General features: G+C 43.1%; 2 long non-coding RNA genes across 2 annotated transcripts; both read left to right on the forward strand.

The window, feature by feature from the left end:
• Positions 1–156: 156 nt before the first annotated feature.
• On the forward strand, positions 157–13,784 carry LOC121085621. The gene is made up of 3 exons (XR_005827127.1): positions 157–4,563; positions 10,292–10,501; positions 13,456–13,784. It is a non-coding gene; the product is annotated as an uncharacterized LOC121085621 (long non-coding RNA).
• LOC121085622 lies at positions 4,570–7,094 on the forward strand. Its single transcript, XR_005827128.1, has 2 exons — positions 4,570–4,825; positions 6,389–7,094. It is a non-coding gene; the product is annotated as an uncharacterized LOC121085622 (long non-coding RNA).
• Positions 13,785–16,475: the final 2,691 nt, after the last annotated feature.

Raw genomic sequence — 16,475 nt, forward strand, 5'->3', positions numbered from 1 at the left:
TGCGCCGAGCGCCGCCGCCGGGCAGGAGGGCGCCGCCGCCCCGGGCCCCGCCGCCCAAAATGGAGGCGGCGCAGCGCCCCCCGCGCCGCTGCCGGGGCCGGGGCCGGGGCCGGGCCGGGCGCAGGTGCGGGAGGGGCGGGGCTGGGCCGGGGCCCCGGGGGAGGCGACGCGACCCGCCCGGCGGGGCTGGTACCCTCGGTGGCTGGCGCCGTGGGTGCTGCGGGGGCGGCGGGCCCCGCGGTGGTGCCTGACAGGAGGCAGGGCAGGGGCCGCGTAGGGCGCGAAGGCGCCCGTCAGGGTCCGGGCAGGCCGTTACCCGTGCGTGCCTCTGTCTGGCAGCTCGACCCTGTGCTGCAGTGATGGCTTCCGCGAAACCAGGGCCCGTCCTGTGCCGCTGAGCAGCGAGCAGCGGGGAGGAGAAGCCGGGTGCCCGCCGCCGGCTGGAAGCCTCCGTCCTGGGCTGACAGCAGCCCGGTAACTCGCGCTGGCTCACTGAGCGTGGGCAAGCTGACCTGGCAGCCTCCTCTTTCACCAGTTTTGGGACTTCGGGGGTCCTGTAAGTAGAATCACGAACTGTCGGATCTAGCTGGCCCATGTCTCTCAAAGAGTTCCACTGAAGCACTGGGACGTCTTCAGCACATCCCAAAGCCTTCAGTCCTTCCGTGATGCCCTTGTGAGGAAGCGCGGCTCAGCTGCAAGGGGAGAAGCAGCCGCTCGGAGATCAGATGCCCCAGTTAAAGGTCACAAAGCTCTTCCATGGCGGTGCTGGGAAGGATCCCTGACCTGCCAGCCCCAGTCCACCCTGTCAATTTCACCAAACCACACAGGGCTGGTTTTTCGAAAAAGACCTCATTGCAGTAGTCACAATTCTTTCCGGACACTAAAATACATAGTTATGTAGTTCACCAATAAATAACTTGTTCTGGAAAGTAATTGTTAATCTCTGGGCACGTTCATTTTCTTTTTTAAAGGGTATGCTAGTACAGTTTGGCTATTATTTTCCCCAAAACAAAGCTGGGTTTAGCTTTATAGCAGAAAGAACTTAGAAAAGCAGTGAATAGATGCACACCTGTCATCTCTTCAGAAATAAAATGAGGCTGAGGTTCCACAGCATGCAGGGATGGAGTTTGTTTACTCTTTTCATCTGTTGTCACCTTCTCTTTTGCAAGTGATTTTAAATGAGGAGGAAGTGAACTGACGAATACATGCAGTTTCATTACAGTGTCTCATCTTTCCTGATAACAGCCCTAGCAGGTTATGAAGTCAGTAAAAGCAGGCACATCGATTAGAAAGTAAGAAGACCTCTCACATACATTTGCAGCCAATCCCTGCATTAAGGACTAAAAATGGAGTGGTTTACACTGCTGTTTTCTCAGGTATATTCTGTATCGTACCCTTCATCAGTGACTGACTTGTTCGTTTGGGTTCCTATTCCAGCATGCAAGTGTGGGAGGAAGAATCAGAATATATTAAAAAAAAAAGAAACAAAACCAACCCAAACCAAAAAAGCTATAGAGAGATAGGAAAAGAGATCTGGGCAGAGGTTGGACATGGCACAATAAATGTGAATCATTAACAGGCAAACAAAAGAGGAAGGGTTAGAAGGGAGGACAAAGGTTACAGTGATATGCACAGAGAAGCAATCCAGAAAGCTGTATTCTTTGGGAAGGTAGAGTTTTCAAAACACATTTTTGGAAGGGATTTAAACTAGGAAAGGGACTTGACTAGTTTGGAGATGTTTAGGTGCAGCCAACAAGTCATCCAGCAGGGAAAAGGCAAAGAATAAGTCAATACTAGTTCCATGTAGAATTATGTATTTTATCTGTGTTCTTAGATGTCTTCTGATGGTAATATCCAAAGATATCCCAGTGATATATGAATGATGTAACTGGCACATCAGTTACTGCCATTTCATCTACATTCATCTTCCCAGAAGAGTTTTTGTTTTGGCAAGTAGGGGATGTTTTTAATGTTCGCACTGGGATTAAAAAAACCAGATGGACTATTTAAGAGGGGAGGACAGTCACGTAGGACAGGAAGAACTTCAGTTTGATATGCAATTAATTGGGGGCACTGTCAGCTATTTTTTAAATGTATGGAGGGAGGGAGGATTTCCTGCTCATACGAAGGAAGCAACACTTGAAAACAGAAACATAAACTTCATCCTTTCAACTCTACTAAAAAAAAAAAAAAGTGGCACACAGTTTGGGAGAGCACAAGACTGAACTGTGTAGTCATTACATACACAATGAGAAAAAAATGATGGATGAATACTTTATACAGTGTTTCCATACCACTGGTGATATTAACACAGAACTAGAAAACTGATGCCACAGCTCAATGTTTCTATATTTTTTGTACAGTGCTAAACAAAACAGCAGTCCTCTTTTTGTCTGGAGAGACTAATATAAAATTTCCTTCTACATCATTAACACTTCTCTACACTCAGTTATAATACTTGGATTCCTAACATTTGATGGCTCCATATGCAGGCTTCATAGATTACCAGAGTAACAATTCACATTTTGTTCTCCAAAGGTAAAAAGGCAGCAGTGCACAAAATACATGTCCAGCCCTGAGTTCCCCTTACTTCCAACTGTGAGGCCCTTCTACCACATTTCCTTCTTTTTTTTGCCTCTAGGCTTTCCTTTCAGCACAGTTCACAGTTGGATGTAGACAAAGTGAGGTGTTACCCTTTGATGCAGATTAACTGGAGCAGGAAAGACACCCTTCCCCACCTCATCTTCTGGAGTGCAAAAAATACTCACTGGTGAGGGAGCCCAGCGGTCAGGAGCTTCAAATTGCTTTGGACAGGTGTCTGAAGGCTGCATAGCCCCATGACCTTCCCTGCTAATCCCAAGTATTTCCTTCTCTTTATGTCTTCCTATGGGCTACTTCTTCTCCCCTCTGGTTCTCCCATTTCCTTTCCCTCTCTGATGCACCCTCTATCACCAGACATCAGCAGTGGGGTCAGATTCCGCTCCTGCAGTGAGAGAATGAGATTATTTCCTCCTCCATCTCCTCTTCCTCTTCCCCTACTGCTGCCAACTCCTGCAGCAGTCAGTGTTTTTTCTTAAAAGCCTCAGGTGCAGGAATTATGTGATTACACAGGAATTCCATTAAGAAGAAAATGTCCCTAGCTTCTGAAAACTCAGCGTGGCAGAAGACAAATGCAAATAACAGTCCATCTTCAGATGGAGGGAAAAGGTTACCTTGATTTCTGAATGCTTGAATGTGACAGTATGATCCCTGCCCTGGATACTCTCACACACAGTGGCACTCAGTTCCACATATAGTTGACAATCTGTAGTCAACCAGCCGGAGCATGAGGCCGTTGTGGTGGGAGGAAAGAATCAGTACAAATTGCATTTTTGTCAGAGCTTCTTGGGGCAGGAACGCCCATGCACAGGGCAGAGGCATGAGAAAAGAAAAATGAAGGCTGGAGATCCCTCATATCCACAATACTGTAGAAATGCTAGTGCTCCAATAGTCCCTCTTTTTAGTAAAACGACCTGTATAAATAGGACCTTGTGGAAGTAATATCAATTGGTACCCTGATCTTTAGACCTTTTTTATTGCTGCATACTTTGGAGCTATCATTGTTCCTGTCCAGTTGACAGAAATACTGAAAACCAGCTGGAGGAGTGATTCATAATTATTAAAAGCGCAGAGGTGATGAGAGGAAAGACATCTCTGCCTTGACTCACACAGAGCAGTCGCCTCTCACCTATATTTACTGAATGGTTTGCTGGATCAAAACAGCATTATGGGATGGAAATAAGGTCCCAACTTTCTAGTGTAGATTGGTTTCAGAAGAGTGAGTTTAAGTGTAATTTCTATGGAGAATAGTTACAAAATAGATCTCATACTTGTGCTAAGTTGTTTACACAAAGTTAATGGAAACAGTGGCTCAAAGCACTATATAAAGATTCACAAATAAGTTAAAGTAAATTGAGGTTGTTTTACAAAAATCAAAGGTAGAAGGAAAGAACAAAAGAAAATTCAGTCATGGTTTAGGAGTATCCAGCAATATACTATAAACTCTTTCCAGTCCAGTGCTAGAATGTCTTCACCTCCAAAAAATGCAGACTGGATGGGCAGAGACTAAATGAAAGTGACTGTGAACTAAACATCTGAGCTATTAAATAAGGACTATTGAAGAAAATATTCAAATATGAGCATTACTTGGGAGTCTAGCCACCTGCATGCCTACTCCACCTTAACTAGTAAAGAAAACTCAGAAGTTTTAAGTACCTGCAACAGGTTATAGACATTTTGCTGTTAGGAAATGTGCCCAAGTCCAGCCAGATTAGAAATGACTCGTGTTCATTGCATGATAGATACGGAGTTGGTATTAATCACACCCATTCAAGTTCCTGCTATCCACTTGTCATGGATCATCACTAAAACCTGAAGGGATCAGCTGGAGGTCGAAGGTTAGGCCTCCGTGGAATGGATCATTTCTCATTACAAGTATCTCTGGACTGGAGAAGAGGCATGGCGTTTCCCTCTGCAGATAAACAGGAGGTGGTGGTTCCCAGAAGAGTGACCTAGTCAGCAGCGGTAAGACTATATCAGCTTATCTTATTTGATATATAAGCTGTCAAATCTTACATATTTGGATGCCCAAACACTAAAGCAGGATAAAGTGGTCTGTGGACCATGCAAGGAGGTTAAAAATATGCATATCATGTGCATACTGGTGGCTACTGAACAGGGAGTTCTTTTTTATTAACTCTTTCAGAATGAATACTCTGTGGTTGGTTGTTGCATTTCCAAGGAAGTTTTGTTCCCAGATATTTATTCTCAACCCTGCAGTTCTTGTGTAAGTAGCCGTCCCCAAATGTGGTCCTAGCTCTATGCAGGGTCTTTTCAGACTGCTTGGCTTGCTAGTTGTTCTTGTCAGTCACCTTCCAGCTTTCTGAACACGCACGTGTTCTTCCTGTGGTTTCTAGGCATAGCGTCCCCCAGCAGCCCCCAGTTTTTCGGAGCTTCCCCTGGCTGGTAGGGCATTCTGTCAAGAGTGAAGACCCACAGCCTTCAAGAGGAAGATTTCCAGCTAACCCCTGCAGAAGCACTTTCCACTTGTCAATGTCTTTCATCACCCTCCCAGCTCTGAGAGGTGGCGGTGATCTCCCCCTTGTCACCCAAAAGCAGCGAAAAGGAAGTAGTCTCTTGAGATTGCACTTCAGCACTGAGATGCCTCCAAACATGTGCCTGCATTTTCTGTTTTATTGACAATGTTGTCTCACACATTTTGGGGATGAGAGAACCACAAGCCAAGGCAGAGGCCTTTCCTACCAGGGTGAAAGGGGCAGGACTCTTAGACAAAACCCTAGCAAATTCTTTCCACTGCTTTCAAAGCAAGTGACAACAAATTTGAGAAAAAATACTTGACCCATTTAAGATAAATCCTGTTTACTTTGCTTGCATGAATAGAGTTGCTAATGTTAGCAGAAGAAAAAGGAACAGAATTCCCTCTGCATTTGAATTTTCTGTAACACATGCATTTTTCCTCTTAGAACTTGACAGACCTTTTCACAAAGAATTTTCATTTTTGCCCCCATAAAGACCAGAAAACCCGTAGATAATAGGCTAGCAATAGAGACCAGCATGGACTGATACCCCTATAACCCAGTTAAGAACATACAGAAGGATCTGCAGGATCCATGTCGGGTACATACAGGAATGAGCAGGCTCAGGACCCTTTTTTAGCCTTTTATTTTGTAAGGCATTTACATTCCTCAGATGGATTAGGTCCACATGAAGAAGGCATACACTGAAGGCAAGGAGTGATAATGGAAATTCAGAGCGCAGGGCAGCAGAGTAAGCTCCGTGGCAAGCAAAAAATGAAAAAAACTCTTACCCATTTGGTTATCAGACCACTGCAGTAGTGATGCTGTTGGTAGCTGGGGGCCTTCAAACAGGTCGTCTGTCAACATGCTGCTTTGTTGTTGTTGTCCCTAATTGTATGCAACCAAGTTTGATCTCTACCTCTAGGAAACTATGTTTCTGTACCTGCCTTTCTCTCTCTCGGGGCTGGCCCTTATAAGATTTGTAGCTTGCAGGTTTTTTTCCTAGGCTCAGCCTTTCTGTGGTCCTCAAAAATGGGGAAAGAAATACCTTTTTAATTTTGTTGCCATTAAGATCCCTGATCTTGTTTAGGACTTTACCCACCATTGGCTCAAGAATGTGGGGATATGTCCTGGACCAGACATAACATTGCTGGAAGCAAAACAGTAGCTATGGATATCATCTGCTCAGGATACTGCATCAGTGCTATCCCCTGGCTTTGCTATTGCCAGCCAGATTTGCAGAAGCAATAGGAAAGTTAGCAAAGCAAAGCAACCAGGGCTGGGTTATCTTTATTATACTCTTTTCCTTGCAGCTGATCAAAATAGTCAGTTCATTCCAAATCTGACCAGCTTGAAAGCTGAACATGAAGCGAGCACCAGGCAAAGCCGGAGGAGTGTCTTCTGATTGGTACCCAATCCTCTTGTCATGCGCTGTTTTAGCAGCAAATATGTACGGCTCAGTGTACACACTCAAAGCAGAAGACATTAAGTGCTAAGCCAGAAAATCTCAACTAGTTTTAACATCTCCAAAACCCCAAGACAAGACCCCAAGGAAGACATTGTGCGGGGCAGTGGGGTCATGCACATCCAGGAAGCCCGCAGGACAGCGGGGCTGCAACCGAGGCCCCACTGGCTTGCTGTGGAGCTGATGAGAGCTGAGCTGAGCTGAGCCTTCGGCCCCAGGCAGCCCTCAGGGGTCCCAGCCCTCTCCCAGCCACAGTGTCCTGCCAGGGCCATGCCTTTGATGCTTACCTCCCTTGCAGAGAGCTCCTAGGTCAGGGGACAACAAAACACCCAGCCTCTGCAGGAGAGAGATGGTCTTATTCGAGGAGCTATTACTGGTAACTGTAAGCATACTGTGGTGGCTGCTCCCTGCCTACTTACCCTGCACCTGCTCATGAAAAACACCACTGGAACTAGTCTTGGGCTTTGCCTGGTGCTCCAGGACTGGGATTTGGGTTTTTTTATTAAAGGTGGTTTTCCAAAGGAGCAGATAATGGCTGTTCATTATTGGGGGGGGGGGGGGGAAATCTTTCTTTCTTATATATAATTTTCTTGCATACTTTAGAATTTGTTTCATCTCTTCTCTACTGCCTAGAACTGTGGGGCAGGGACCCAGCACAGCATCTAGGAAGCTGCTTCTATCCCACAGCTGAGCTGGATGTCCACATCAGCTCAGGAGCTGGAGGGAGAGATGGCTGCCCAAATGTCATCCATCATGGGAAAAAAATGCCTAAAACAGTGTGTACTTAAGGTTACCACCTCCCAGACAGTCCTTTGCTCAGAACATCCCCATATTTTTCTAGTTATGGAGCAGGGCTTTGGGCTTAGGTTTACTCTGAGAAGCCAAATAAATGTTTACCATTTTCTGTAATAGAAGCGGAGTTTAAATGAATGATTATAATAGTATCTAGGGACTGTGTTTCTGTGATTTTACCACATGTAAATACAATCATAAGCATAATCAATGTCAATGACTTGCGTTTAATTCTCAGACAAAGTTTGCTTTTAAATACCACACCAGATTTGACATGGCCAATGATAAATGGAATGCAATTAGTTCTACTATTTGCTTTGATGATATGCTAAATTATTTCTTACAACAGACCATTTATTATCCAAAGCTAATGGTTATACTCTTGCATTTAACAAGTCTAATATATCTTAAACCATGGCAAACTGATAAGTTTCAACTTGAGATATTAAAGTCTAGAAAAAAAGTCATTCCATGAATGAGTTTCATTAATAAATCCTTGTCAATGTGCAAGTCATCATTTTCACAAAGTAATCTTAAATGGTAAGAATTTTGTATGTAATTCTCCTCATTGCATAAAGACAAAAACCTTAATTATTCTCCCTCTTAGTGATTTACAGTCACTTAATGAATACATATACTCATAAGGAAAATGTCTGAATTTGAATGTTCTTATGGCATTTTAAACATAACTCTTCTAATTGTTAACAAGTCAATTATTAATTCTTTTTCCCTGAAATTTATCATGAGATTATCATGGCAACTGCAAGTTAATGAAGAGAGCGTAGTCTCTGAGAATACAAACATTTGACCTTTCAAATTGTTAGCTCTTATTCTGCAACATTGCTTGCCATGGGGCTTACTCAGCTGCCCTGCGCTCTGAATTTCCATTATCACTCCTTGCCTTCAGTGTATACCTTCTTCATGTGGACCTAATCCAGCTGAGGAACGTAAATGCCTTACAAAATAAAAGGCTAAAAAGAGGTAGCAGCAGAGCACCTGATCGCAGAAATCACATTCGCACTAAAAATGTAACTGCTTGGAATTAAGGAAAAATTACTTGCCCAAATTTTACCATTTCTGCAAGGTATTAAAGCTACCTTGTGAATGTCAGGCTTTGATATTTTGATGCCCGCTGAAATTCCATGCTGGCAAAAGCAGGGCACAAATGAAATACCAGATCTCCAAGACTCTGGAAAGTCTTCCTGTAGAGTTAGCTGCTACAGTGGAAAGAGTATTGAGTTTTTTCATATCCCACACTACACTAACAGCCTCCAGTCTTTACAAAAAAATAAAAGGAGCAACAGAAAATTACCACAGGGACTTTAAAAATTCAACTGTAAATTTTATAAAATAATAACATCATATTTTTCACTCATATTCAGATTTCTTCCTATTTGTTAAAGGACAGGTCTATCCCACCTTGGGTTTTTTTTTTATTCCCCGTTTCAAAATAATGCAGGCACAGAAAATTCTGGTTGTTATTTAGGGAAAATTCTTTCCTTTCTTAACACGAGGGGTTACAGAAGGAGGCATTTAGTTCCCCTTTCTGTGGCTACCTTGAAAATGACAAGGTAGGCCATGGGCCACCTACACTGGGGCACCCTGCCCCAGTCACACACACACTCGCTTACCCCCTTCCAAACCCCCTTTGCTCTCCCAGTCCTTTCTCCCTTTCCATCCACCCACACCTGGCTGCAGCCCCACCAGGCACATCTCTAAGTCTCACACTCTTCTACAGTTTCCATAATGTTTCTTCTTTCTTCTATTTATCTAATTCCTTGGGCATTTTTTTTCATCCTAGTACTTTCCCTTATTTTCTGAGCTCCATGTTTTCTTGCTTCTTGTTGTGCAAGAGACTCCTCTTCTCAACAGTTTAAAACAGTTTAATCCCTCTGAAGATGATAGGAAAAGGTGATCACTGGGGATAAAGGCAAACTCAGAAAATGTACCGGTGTTTCATGATGAACATTCAAAACCACCCGAAATAACCATATTGTTCTCAGTACAGTCTTAAAATTAGCAACCATGGGTTATCCTTTCTGCCAAGGACTACATAGAAATGCGGATAAGAGCATCTTAGCATTCTTCCTGAGGGGAAATAGGCTAGACATTCAAATCATCCTTCTTACTCTGCTGTATATACAATGTGTTCCTAAATCTGTTCACCTTGAATAAAACTAGCGATGACAACAGGGAGATTTGACTTGGGTAATCCCACCACAGCTAAGACACAGCTGTGTTTGGTACTTTCTAAAACTCTGTCTCCAACTCTAGAAAGTTAACTCTGCTCTGACTCTAAAGCTCTGTCTTGTTACTGTCTTCGTAAGCTGCCTGATTTCTAAATTCTGATCAGAAGAATATTCTCATCATCCTGTCTCCTGCCAACCTTTTCACCAGGATAACATTTCCTTGAGGTTCTCCATCTAGATAAAAGAGCCCTCAACCAACTCTGTGTGACTGAGCTAGGGCTGCCTGAAACAGCAAATGCTGCATCTCCGCTGCAAAACTCTGTAGTACGTATTTATCACTCTTGCATTTATCACAGCAAGATTCATAAAGATTTTTGACAGATGAGACATGACTTGAAAACTTCAGTTTTCCAACAGAAATACCAGAAAGTGGCAAACAGCTGCTTCTTTTGCAGTTTGAGGGAAGGCTACAGATATTGGTAGTAGCAGTCTATCCTTGCAGCAAAGGCAATCCATCATACTCACTATACCTTCCCCCAGGCTCCAGTCAGATACAGCCCTGTGATTTTAGCACTCCAAAGTCTCTGTATTTCTCCAGGGTAGCACCTGTCTTATTCTAGGGAGTCCTGTTAAAAGTCCCACCTGCAGCAGGTCTTGTCTTCAGCTTTTTCTTCAAAGTGAAAAGGATTTATTTAGCAAATAGAGTCCTCTTATTTGGTGGGAGGGCGCTGGGTAAAACTCACATTCTACTCATCATTTTTTTTCTGCAGCAGAGTGGCTGCTTGCACTGAGATGAGGTGTCAGCAGAAGCTCAGCAATCATCTGCTCCATTTAGCCAGACAGCAATGGCTTGGACCAGCCACAGCACACACTGCCTCCTCCCTGGCTGGCCCTCGGCAGGCTGCCGTGGGCAAGGGGTGTTAGGGGATATGGAGACAACCTGGGACTGTGGAGAAGGAGGGAGATGAGGATGTGGTAAGGTGAGCTAAGATTTCTGCAGTGCGAAAAATAAGGCACAGATTGTGGGAAGCAGACGTAGTTACTGCTGCTGTCCATGGAGCAAATTGTCTCTTCCTACCACACCTCAGATGAGCTTCCACGGGCTGGCGACACCTCAGAGCTGTGGGGCCCACGTACTGTTTCCATTTTCCAGAGTCCCATATGGGAGATTTAAATCGCACATTCACATGGCATCCTTAATGACCCAATGAGTGAAGTATAAAATAAAGGTAATAATAAAGTGCTGCAGTGAAATCCCTTAGGACGTTGATGAGAAAGCATGCAGCTCTGCTTCCCGCAAGATGGGTGCTGATTTCTCCCAGTGGCGCTACCAAGCTGTCACTGTGGTGCTTGCTTTAGCATGAGATGCCAGCTGCACAATACTGTTAGCATTCCTCATCAGCCACAGCTTATGTCTGTGCATGATGTTGGAAAACCAGGTCATGCTCCTGGCTCATCCTCCTCTGATAACTCCTCTTTTCTTCCTTTGCCGGGAAGCTGAGCACGGTGTAATTAGTTTTCACTAATGCTCAGCTCTATGTGCAACTGCTTTTGGCTCAAGCCAAAAATGAAGTTTTCACATAGTTTGCATGCCCTAATAGGAGGGAAACTTGAGGCAAAATTGAGAGGTACCCATTTTCCTCGTGTTATAATGATTCAGCTGATATTTTTCGAAAGACCACAAAGAATACTAATGACATGTTAATCTTCCAGTACTTACAGAACAGAGGATAAATAAGTGAGATTCCAATGAAAATAGAAAGTTACATACCTACCCATGCCAGATAACAAATGACACTGCAAGGCTGTCATAACAAGCAATGTGAAATCATGCCCTTAAGCAGAAAAACTGCCCGAAGTTTTATTTAACTGCTTGGGGTTTGCAGGCAGATCAGAATCCTGATATTCCAAAGAAGCTGCAAGGGGAAATAAAAAGGGAAAAGTCAACCCAAACCCCAGATCAGAAGTTCAGGTTTTCATATCAAGGCAGTGGAAATGATGGCTTTTAAACCTGTGAGGAGTAAATTTTGAGAGGACTGTATGGAGCGTGCTACAGAGAGATAAAGCAACAAACTTTACTAAAGGTCAAGTGATTCTGTGCTTTGGGTAAATACATAAACATAGATGCCCTTGAAGAATTATCTGGATGGTACAGTGGAGCTTGTATATTGGCAGAGTAAACATATCAGTAATTAAAGCTGCATTAATGTGCTTGAATGATGCTCTGAAAGTGTCGCTGTAATGGCAGTCACAGCATCAACTTGAAGCAACTAAGCTGTGAGAGGAGGAGCTAAGAGCTACAGAGGCTCCTTGCCAGGAATGTGCTTAGACTCTGATGTGCGGGAACACTATTAAAAATAACATGATTTAAATAATAATAATAAAACCTCTGCAATATTAGCATCTACCACAATAATTGCAAAATCGGCCAAATTACATGCAGTATTTCAGGAGAAAAAAATATGAAGCAGAGAATGCATTAACAGTCATCCACGCCCCCCCCTTCAGCCGGTGAGCTCTTTGGAAAGAAGCACACCAAGTTTCAAGAAACTGTACTGTGTTTTGTATACCTTGGGAGGCTGGGAAAGATCAGAGGGACCCTGAAGTTACAGTTGGACTGATGACACTGCAAAAACTGAAATTCCTCTTTTGCAATGATTTAGGTTAAGAAGTCCTAAACATGGGGTGTAAACTGTCCAAACCTCTGCAAACAAATATGGATCCATTCATTCAATTAGGTGAAAGTTACAGCTCACTGGAGGAAGAATATAAACCAGAAAAGTTTGCAGGTGGAGTCAGTGGAAATACTTGTGCTTCTAAGGAGAGAGAAACATTTTCCTAAAGTTCCTCAAGCATAGGCAATCCTAGCTGCCCAAATACAGAAGCTTCAGATACATTAATTTTACTATCACAATTACGGGAATAGGATTTGACCCAAAAGGCCACACAACAGTTAAACTGGTCATAGAAGCTACAGATACAATAAATGCCGAAGTTCAAAGTATACTTCAGCTGTGTGGTGCTAATTGCAGATACAATTGTCTTATTTTTCAGTTTCATCTCTTGCGAGCCATTAGGTTACAAATAGATCCTGAAGAAATAACTCATTTTGCTAAGTCCAATGACATATTACCTCTTTCCTGTGGTGGTTAAGTTAATAAAAGCTATTCTGGTGGTATCCACAATCAGTACCGATGTGATAATGAGTGTCATCTCAGCCCTCTACATTGTATGAAAACATTGCTTTGATTTCGTAATGGGGCAATCACAATTTCATACCTACATGAGACAAACTGAGGACTTAATGGCTACAGATGATGCACAAAGAATTAATTCAAAGAACTGCAGCACAGAAATCCTTCTTTGAATCTTTTCGAGATTTGAACCTTGAATGTTAATTATGCTTAAAATGTAATTTGCAGCAAAGAGCATTTTACCACAACTGGGCTTTTCTTACGCATTGCAAAAAGTGAGATAAAGAAACTTCTCGGACACTTTTAGGCCCAGATTCTTGCAGCCTATGTTCTTTGGTGATATTTAGACTATGTAAATATGGGCAGTATAAGTGGTGGTCTTATTTGTAATGCAGCTACTGAGATGTTAGGAAGAAACCTAAACCTTGCAGTTGCCTCCTCCCATAAAACAAATGGTGTCTCCTTTATCAGCAGAGATGCACAGTTTAGTACCCTCTAGTCAGATATTATACTGAAGAGGATCATATTTAAAAAGCTGTGCTCTAGGAATAAACTCTGCAAATGAAAAAATACAAGCCACTATTTTTTATATGTTTTAATACAAATTGGGGGAGGGGGATGAGAAAAAGATTTCCATACTTACAACATATTACAATAAAGGCACTTTTAAAAATATTGCATAAGATATTGTAATAGCTCTGGTTTGATTCACTTTTCGTGCCTTACGATTTTCTTTACAGATGGAGGGACACCGCTTCCCTATGCTGGCCCTCGGCCAGGTGCTGCTGGCACTTTGGAGGTCATCCTGCAAACAGTTCACATCCAGGCTCTAGCAGACCATTGATCAGTTACTAACACAATTGAGTAGACACTTCCAAGGCAGAATAAAGTGACAAGAGCAGAGGAGGCAGACTGTAAAAATCCAACCAGCCATTGTAACACACACTGGAGGACAGCTTGAGCTTGCATATTAGTTTCTTTCTTTGTCTTTCTCTGACAGATGACACTTCTATTGCATAGTAAATGAACAACATTATTTGGTATTTTGTGTATGATTAAAAGCTAAGAAAAAAAGCCTAAGTCCTCTTCTGTTCTTATTTCTTGCACCTAGTGATCTAAAGTTTTCACCAAACTGTTACACTAATATTCTTGTAGTCATGTACCATGAAGTGGGAAAAGTAGAAAACAGAAGAAACATAGAATCACACTATATCCTGAGTTGGGAGGGACCCACGAGGATCATTAAATCCAACTCCTGACTTCACACTGGGCAACCTAAAAGTTAAACCATATATCTAAAAGCATTATCCAAATGCTTCTTGATCACTGACAGGCTTGGGGCTGTGACCACTTCCCTGGGGACCTTGTTCCAGTACAGATCTCTGAGATTATGACCCAAAAGTCATGCAAAGATACCTTTTGTTGACAGCAATGTCGTGGAGAGCACAAACCTTTGCTGTGGTTGTGCAATTGTCTTGTGAAGGCATGAGGGGATAATAACTGGTTGTGTAGCAAAAGCAGGTCTGTGGGACTGACTTGAGGCCCCAGGCTCTGAACACAAGCCGGCATGTTGGAGCTGCTCAAGTAGAAGACTTTGCTTCAAAGCTGGTGGAGGCACTACCATGGTAACACCTGCAGTCGCTGGATCTGGTCCAGAAGGTTTGGCTCCGGCACCCATGGCCCATTAATGTTTACACAGCTTAATATATTACAAATAAAAAGCAGTTCTGCATGGGTCCTTTGTCCTGCCGGTGAGGAGGAGATTCTTTCCACAGTTCCATCCATGCTGGCATCTTTTGTAGGAAGAATGGTTTCTAGAGCATTAATGTGTCACAAAAAATGTTGTGGAAAGAGCCTGTGATCTTCTTTAGGGTCCTGAAAAATGTAGTTGTAACAGAGCAAGATCTGCCTTCCTTCATCTGCTTTTTCATATAGAGAATATTTTGTACACAGATCAGCTTTATTTGCCTCTGGCTTATCACAGTTCTACAACTAAAGCATCACTGCCCTGAATGTTATCCATGCATTGAAGTCCCTCTACCCACTCCCACAGGGCATACACGGCACTCATCTCATAGGCATAGCCAAATTGAGAAGAAAAATCCATGGCCTGTCTTTTTAATAAAATAAAATGATGTGGCCACTTCCCTCTCCCTGAAGATATATTTTAAACAAGAAAATAACCTGATGAAAATATCCTGAAAAAGGTCAGGACAACAAATGACCCAGTAAAGTGCCTGGCTCTTTGGGCAGTAATACCACTGAGCAAAGAACCGCTTTCTCACTCTGTGTGTTGTAAATCCTGTCCTCAGTTCTTAAAGTGTTTACAAATAACCTTTCAAAGTAGAACATAAACCCAGTTTCTGCATATCCATGTTACAGGCTACAAAGAAGGGCTTCCTCCAGGAGCAAGCCTCACTTCTCCATCATCATCATAAATTACCATAAGTGCCTACACTTCATAGACTGTGCCTGATGGTGAAAAGAAAATGATATTACTGAGAAGAATTTTCTGAATGTTACTGACATTATTTTTAAATGCCATCCCAAAATACTTATACAGCATGGTCCTAAAACACATAGGGCTAGTACAAGTTGTATTTGCAAGCAGAGGACAATTTTTGCATTTGTGTACTTCTAGAAGTGAAAAAGAATTTGGACCATCACTTGTAAGTTCATAGCTGATCCTTTAAGGACAGTGTAGTCTTTACAGAGCAATTGATCACAGATGGCTATGCACTTCTCCTCTGAAATTCAGGTCCTTTTAATGTTCCTCAAAGTGTCTTTAATGTTCAGGTGATATGGAAATCATCAGTAGGCAGACATGGAAACGTTACTGATGCTGCTTGTCTCGCAGAAACCTTGTGATGCCTTTGACTAGGGCGTGTTATAACACAGACGGTTTCAGTCTTTTCTTTTATCTCTCCGACTAATACACCAGCATGACAGAGCAAACACTTCCAGGGCATCATAGGACGTGACGTATGAAGCGGGACTGATGCTGTGTGGGCTTTTGCAAGCTCCAAATGGCCAGAGAGCTGCAGCTTAGCCTCCTCCGGCCTCGTGCACCACACTGAAGCTTGCTACATCTTTCCATCCTAGCTGGGTTCAAAGAAAGGCCAAACCAAACCCCAAACCAGGCAAACAAGGCCTATGTGCCCCTACAAGCTTATCAGCACAGCTGAAGCTTTTCTTTAATATCTTGTTTGCTTGTTTATGCAAAGAAATCTGCAGTCGCTTAACAGGCTTGGCATTGTGTGTGACTCCCTGCATCAACAACTAGGTCAACCAGCAGGCTAAAGCACTGTACGCGTGAGAGGCTCCTTCGGCTCAGCTGGTGCCTGCTGATTATATTTTGGGAATTAGCTAGGTAGAAGAGAATGTCCTCCGGGCATGTGCTACCCTGAAACTTCAGTCTGTTTGCACGAGTCATTTGAAACCACTTCTTGTCCCCAGCTGAAAAGGGTGCTAAATCCACAGCAGTAAAGAGAGACTTAAACAGTGGAAAGTTCAGGGGGTTGCTCTTCTCCTTCCCTTTTTTCAGTACTTGTAACTACCCAGTAATTAGTGGCAGCACCCAACACTACACAGGGCTTGTGCTGTGTTCAGCGAGTATCAGCTTTCCAAAGTGATGTGGATAACTCTTCGGTAAGATAAAAGTGAGAGGATAAAAACCTAGGATATTTTTACTAGGACTATTTTTATTTGCCGTGTGAACATAATTCCTATCACTGCCTTAGGTGAAGACAAATAAAACTGC

Source organism: Falco naumanni, chromosome 3, assembly GCF_017639655.2.
Source record: "Falco naumanni isolate bFalNau1 chromosome 3, bFalNau1.pat, whole genome shotgun sequence".
NCBI lineage: Eukaryota > Metazoa > Chordata > Aves > Falconiformes > Falconidae > Falco > Falco naumanni.